This window comes from Lepidochelys kempii, chromosome 4, assembly GCF_965140285.1.
Source record: "Lepidochelys kempii isolate rLepKem1 chromosome 4, rLepKem1.hap1, whole genome shotgun sequence".
NCBI lineage: Eukaryota > Metazoa > Chordata > Testudines > Cheloniidae > Lepidochelys > Lepidochelys kempii.
The window spans coordinates 19,364,446-19,371,415 of NC_136383.1; the positions used below are offsets into that span (position 1 = coordinate 19,364,446).

General features: G+C 43.6%; 1 long non-coding RNA gene across 1 annotated transcript in view; it reads right to left on the reverse strand.

Annotated features, from left to right (window-relative positions):
- LOC140910216 (uncharacterized) overlaps positions 1-4,384 on the reverse strand; it is a 46,702-nt gene extending 42,318 nt beyond the window's left edge. The window contains exon 1 of the long non-coding RNA XR_012158462.1: positions 4,215-4,384. This is a non-coding gene — a long non-coding RNA (uncharacterized LOC140910216). The remainder of the gene's footprint in view (positions 1-4,214) is intronic.
- Between the last annotated feature and the right edge of the window lie 2,586 nt (positions 4,385-6,970).

Here is a 6,970-nt window from a genome sequence, read left to right on the forward strand (position 1 = left end):
ATCAAGGTCTGACAATTTACTTTCATTTTATATAAGCTTTTATCACAGATTCTTGAGGCACAACAGTCTATCTTGGAAGGAAAGTTAAAGGATATTTTCCTTAAAAAGAAAATGAAAAATAATGTTCTCTCATTAGTTTCTAGGGTATTTTTAAAAACTTGAATCTACCTTTCATTCGGTGCCACTTAACTGTATCTATTACCCACTGGCAGCACCTTGAAGTTCTGGTCCATAGTGATTATATCTGCATGCTTTCACATGGCAGAGAGATTTAAAGCCCTAAAATGACATCTAATACCCACTGGCCTCTAGCACTGCCAGGTTCAGCAGCATTTCAGTTTTCTGAACCAGTTCAGCCCATCTCTAATGCGGCACACTCAGTACATTTCTTAGAGGAAATTAGGGTCCATTACAATACTTCTGCTCGTCTCTGGAGAAACCAAAAGTTCAAAAAATCCTTTTGCTCTCTTCCAAAATCTAGTTGCCATATGGAACACCTTGAAGACAGATGATTAATTGCAGCTCGAATATCCAGTAGGGAAATTCTGTACTGTATTTTTAGACCTATGTATACATCTTGTATACTATTAATAGGAATAACTAAATTAAAAATATTCTTGTTAAATATTAAAGCACGGATTTCCCGTCATGCCCAGGAGACTGTGGTCACAGCTGAAGGGTTGGAGGGCACCTGATTGTAATGCCTTGTTCCTGAGACTCATTCCACAACAGTATTGGCCCCAACCTATATTATAGCAGCCTCTAATCTATGCACGGCTGGTGATGGCTCCCCCGAGGAGTACTCCACCAGTCACGGATGGCTACAGTGCAGTGAACTCTGATCATGGATCCTGCCGGCCATTCCCTTCCCTAAGACATATGCAAGGGCTACTAGGGGGTGGCAGAGAAGTCCCCACCTAAGGAGACGCATCTGCTTTTTGGTCCCTTTCCATTATAGGCGCAGTACAGAGGGAATGGTGTGTAGCTCAGGGTTTAGGCCTCTGGATTTGGGGCTTACCTGCACTTCTAAGGCACAACCCTGCATTGGAGGTCAAGACATACCACTTCCCCAGAAGCCCTGCTGAGCACTGTGCCTCACAAAGGCACAACCAACCTGATTCTTCACTGCATTTGCACCTGAGCAAAGGGGGGTAAAAACCCTGCCACTCACCTGAGAAAATGAAGAGTTCTGCTCTAGTAGCACTTCACACCCTCTTTGTATGGGCACAACTGACTACACAAGGCAGGAGCCCGTAGGGGCGTGTAGGAAACACACAGCTGCTACAGACCCCTCTCAAAGGGGGCCATGCCCACTTCCTTTCTCTGCTTTCTTATGCACCAATGCATAAAGGGTGGGGCCTCCTCGCCATCTCCTTTTGGGAGACTAGTCCTGCAGATAGCCCTATACTCATGCAGTTACTGAGCAGAAGGAAGGCCACTGTACCTGGCTTCTGCATGGGAGAAGTAGGGAGGTGGTGGCATGCTCTCAACCCCTTATGCACCCACATAAGGGCCAAGCACAGTCTTGCTGCCATCGACAGCTTGCAGCAGCAGGAGACCCTTCACAGACTAGAATGCAACACTAGCATGCTAGTGTTTTTGACCATTACTATAGAATTCTGTAGGGCTTTTTTAAATAGAGGGCTTATGGATAAAATAAGCCCTACCGAGGAACTTTCAGACAAAGCTTGAAGTGAGCTTTTTATGTGATTAGAAAACAGTTCAGTTAACTACTTCCCATTATTTTATGTTTGTAGTCATCTCCGCACTCTGGGGATGTGTCTGGGTCTGCAATCTCATAGGGAAGCCTTTCCTCAAGAGAGTCCAGGTTTAAAGATCCAAGAGTTTCTGATAACCATTTAAAGTGTTGATGTTTATCGGGCCCAAACACAAACTCTAAGTTTTTTGAGGTTCACCCATTGGTAAATACTGACCAATACTCTGTGTTCCTTGGCAAGTTTTATTCCTGGAGCTGTAAAACTATATATACACACGTCAAAACCAAACAAGGATTTCCGTTTTGTGTTTCCTTTTGGTTTCTTATAGAGAGGGAATAAACTGGTTCAAGACCTTCTGCCTGTTTCTGACTTACACAGTTTGGAGCATCTTATGGGTCTGCTGCTGTACTTGCTAGCTAACGATTGGCAGGTCAAGCAGGTCAGACTATAATCCGCTACACCAAGTTCAAATCAAAACAACAACACTAGTATGACAAGTATGTCTTAACAATCATGCCATGAGTCAGAGCTCCACCAAAACAAATCTGGCTTATTCTCACAACAGCTCCACCCACTTCTTCATGTACTTTTCTTACATTTTTCACTCTGTTTTTCTTATTTCATTTCCTTTGCCACTAGCGGCTGCCATGTCTAAGTCTTAATACACAGGACAGCCATTCCAATGTTGGCTTTTGTACATTTATATTCCCTGCATGTTGTGTTTTGTCATCACCTATGGTATATATTTCACTCCTGAAAGCTCCTCATCCCATCCTTATCTGTCTTTGTACAACGGCCATACAATGCAGCCCCAATCCTCATTGGAGCCTTTGGACACTCCCAGAATAATTTGCCCCTCCAACACCCTTATGTGTAGGAGGAATTCTGTTTTTCTGAAAACTCCAGTAGTCTCTATGAGACCTGGGAGCTTTGTGGTATGTGGCACAGTATCATCAAAAGAGCATAAACACATGATTTTCAGAAGAGCTCTACTCCCCTTTGAACCGTAATGAACTGTCCAGTATTTCAGCCGTGCTCAGATCTTACCTTTTGGTGACCTACAAGCTGTATTCATATTACATCCTCCATACTGTGCTAAAAGGACATTAAAGTTGCAAATTCAAGCACTCAAAAGTTAGTAAATGTCAGCATTAAGGTTGCCTGTGCAACCTTCATTTGCACCCTTTGATCATGTGCATTAAGATACAGTCTTTAACTACAAGATCACAATACATTTTCCACAGGATCTTCTTCCTCATTCAGTGCATAGGATGGACAGTGCTGACTGATTGAGCAGCTATTCATTTTTTTGTTTTAGCCTCATTGTTTGGTGTGTGGCCCCATGCCTGTCCCTTCCAGCCAATCCCTGCTTGAGAGCATACCTAGGGTCCCAGGTGGGTGGGGCTTGCCCATGCCACCACCCATGATGCAGCAGCTTCACTACTATTGTTATTCAAGCTAGCTTTGATCCAAATCAAAAGCTAGACCAAAGCTTACTGTGACATCTTGGGTCCTGAACCCAGGCCTGGGAGTCCCCAGACAGCTGCCACCTCCTAGACTTCACCCAATGTCTTCTGAAACCTGGAAAGCTGAGAAGCCAGTAGGACTATAGCCTCAGCCAAGGCACCACCCATTGGGAGCCCTGTCTGGAGAATCACCCGGCTCCACCGGTTGGTCCAACCACACTATTTAAGCCAGAAGGTGGCACAGGAAGTTTGTCTGAGCAACAAAGTGGTTTCCTGTTGTGCCTACCTCCTGCACCCAACCCTATTCCTGCTTCCTGCTCTGCTTCTGCTTCATCCCTGCCTTCGCTCCTGCTCCAGGCTAAATCCTTGCCTCTCCTCCAGTCCTGCCCTTACATCTTGCCTCCAATCATCAGTTACCAGTCTTGGCTCTGATCCCAGCCTCTGACTTCTGACCCTGGCTCTGGCACTTGGTATCTGACCTCGGCTCTGACCCTCAGCTTTGATTCTTGGTTCTGGCTCTGGCTGGATGCCTGGCTCTGGTAACTGGGGCTGATTCTTGGCTTCGTTCCCCAACCTGGGACATACTGCTCCGCCCACTAGACCTGACTCCTGCTCTGACTACTAGACCAGGTCTACATCCTGTCTATAACACTAACTCAGAAGTGTCTCCCCATGCAGTCAGGCTTCCCAGTTGCAATGTAGACATACCCTGGGTGGACCTCTTCTTGGCAGCCTCAGGAGAGAGGCCAATAATTGAACAGTCTAGGGCTCGTCCCTTGCTCCGTACTGCACATCTCCAGCCCGCTGCCATAGCAACGATTTGCAGTAAGAGAGAAAAAGCTAGTGGGGGTACAACCATTAGCCCAGTGACCCCAAATTACCTGGCCCTGTTCTTTCACCGAGGACCTTGGCATTTGTACCCAACCAAACGAAATTTTTAAATTAGCCTGCAGCACTCATTTCCTTTTACTGACTGTACAATTATTTCATTAAACTGACATCAGTGGCAGCACTACTGAAAGCAACAAACCTGGAACTCTCATCACACCCTCCGAACAGGATACTCTTCTGTTCTGCCAGCCTTCTTTCAGCTCTTCATCCACCAAATTCTATGTGCCTTACAAAACTGCAAAAGCCTTTCGAGCTCCATTTTACAAATGGGGAAACCAAGGCAACTGAATGATACGCAGATTGTAATAATTTATAACAGTTCAGATTGATAGCTCACAGACCCCAAATCCCAACGTGCATTACCAATGATTTTAAACTTTTTTTCCAGGACATGCCTATGTTTTAAACAATTAAAAGGATACAGTTAAACAAAGACACTTGGTTACTCATTAAGCAAGGAATTTGCCTGAAAAGTGAAATATCTTTGTTAGATACTAGAAATCAGTGATCCCTCACTAAGTGCTCTATCCTGTGAAAAGCTGAGTGCCTTCTAAAAGCTGAATGTCCTCAATGCCTATCAAAAGCAATGGGAGTTGAGGACCTCCCCTGTTTTGAAAGAGCTGCTCACAGCAGCAGGATCCAAAGTTTGGGCATGTTTGGATCCAGGGTTTTAATTTGGGCTCATTTCTAACACACACTAAAGTTGTAATGCAAAAAGCAGACATTAAAGTCCTAGGGAAACAGGAAAATTAAGTTTGATAATGACTTGTCACGTGAATCAGACTTGGGCAATGTGATCTATGTTTTCCATGATGATCCAAAAAGTGGAAGTTACCTAAGAAAAAAGCAGGCAAACTGGTTAAGGCGTGGGTCACAGCTGTGAAAATTACATTTCCTTGAAGCTTGCATGACCAGAGAGGTTTTCCAGTAGCACTGGAAATAGCCTTCTGCTGACAAGGTCAAGATGGCATCACACGTACACATCACAATTGGAGAAAACCTGTTTACCACAGCATTTTTATTTCTGTCCTGCTGTGCAAATATTTCCAAACTGTTTCTGGATACTGCCAGCATGCCCTGAGATCTCTTCACAGTTACTGACTATTAAACAATATCTAATGTTCTTACAAACACAGATCAAAATCCTGTCCTGTGCCATAGGGATGTGCTAGGGTGATACTGGGAGGGTAAGAAGAGAGCGTATAGAGACTCCTCCACCCAACACACCTGCTCAGCACCAAAGCTATCCTTGGACTGTTCCGAGCATTAAGAGAGGGGTTCTGGCTAATGCGCTCACATTGCACAAACCCTGACTGTGTGTGGTCTAGCTTGATCAGGACACCTCTGTGTATACACTTCAGTGCTGAGCAGCTGCTAGAGTGGTGTGCTGGACTGCTCTTTTCTGATGGAGAACTCCATGTTTTCAATATAAATAACCTTTGTAATAATTTTTCAGCCACTTTAAAACCCTTGGGGCTTCTCTAGGGCTTATTTTGTCTTCTAAACCAGTAGAGTACCTGGTCAATTATTAAAATGGAGCAGGAATTTGTGCAACTGTGGTCATATGCAATTTTCCCAGACCGGTTAGCCAAACCTTAACTGGCACCGTTCTGTCACTGGGCACCTTGAGACTTGTGCTGTGACCCGTTCACTATCCAAATACCATCTTTAATTACAATGCAGCAATTATTTCTCTTCACCTTCACTGCCAGTAAAATAGTTTCATTCATCTCCTGCCATGGTTGGTCTAATGACATCAGTGACAGTGCTGCTGTGAACAATAGCCTAGGGAAACTATTATTCTGATTCACTAGTTTTATTTATTTATATATATGAATGACTCTTTCAATGAATACCAGAATGGGCAAACTGTATTATTTTGAATAAGAGATATTATTAATCTCTTACATTTCTAAATCCGTCTCTATCTCTAGGGATTGCAGGGCACTTTACAAATTGTACATTATCTGATACACCTTTTCTATCCTAACCAGAAGGTAGTAAATAAAGTAGTCTAGCAAGTCCCTCACATGGGTTAGAATTCATATTAGTTCCTTCTCTCTCTCTTTCCATGCCTTATAAAATAAACTATGTCAGATTAAAAAAGGGTGAACATTTTTAATATTCAAAAATTTACAACCAGATTTTCTCAATTCTTTATTCTGCCCAACTCCACCCCAAACCAGCCATCTATAAGACATTCAAAACTGGCTTCAAGAATTCCCCCAGGATGCTGAAGGTACAGCCAAGAAAGTGTTGCCAACTAAGTTTCTGATTCTGTCATTGCTGAGTGCCTCCTGTCAGGTGGTGAGTATCTCTAACTTCACTTGAAATTAAGGAGAGTTACGGATGTTCAATACCTCACAGAACTGGTCCCTCCCTGGTACATTTTTTGGTCCTGATTGGTCATAAAAGCACAATATTGGCCAACAAGATTGTCCAGGGTTTGCGACAGGAGGGCAACTTGCCAGGAGCCCAAGGGCCACCCCTAATTTTCATATATAATGATTTCATGAGAAAGCAATGCACACAAATAGTTGACCTAATTGCCATTTTGTCACAGTGGTATTCTGCCAGGGTAATTCCACTGACATCAATTAAATGGAGCAGTGAGTCAAGCCAAGTATTTGCTTACATTTGAGTCTTCCACGAAAGATGATCAGAAACTGCTTGCCATTTGAGTTCCCCGCAATAAAATCCTACGAATGAGCCTCAGCTGCATTTATCTGCATTTTAGGACTCCTTGGACCACCCGTGATATATGTAGTTCATGCAGCTGTAGAATTTACACTTTCTACTAATTTTGGTACACTGGATACTATACAGGATGGTTTGCTTTTTCTTGCTAAACCAACCCTTGTGAAAAAAGACATGTGTGGTAGTAGGTCTGTCACG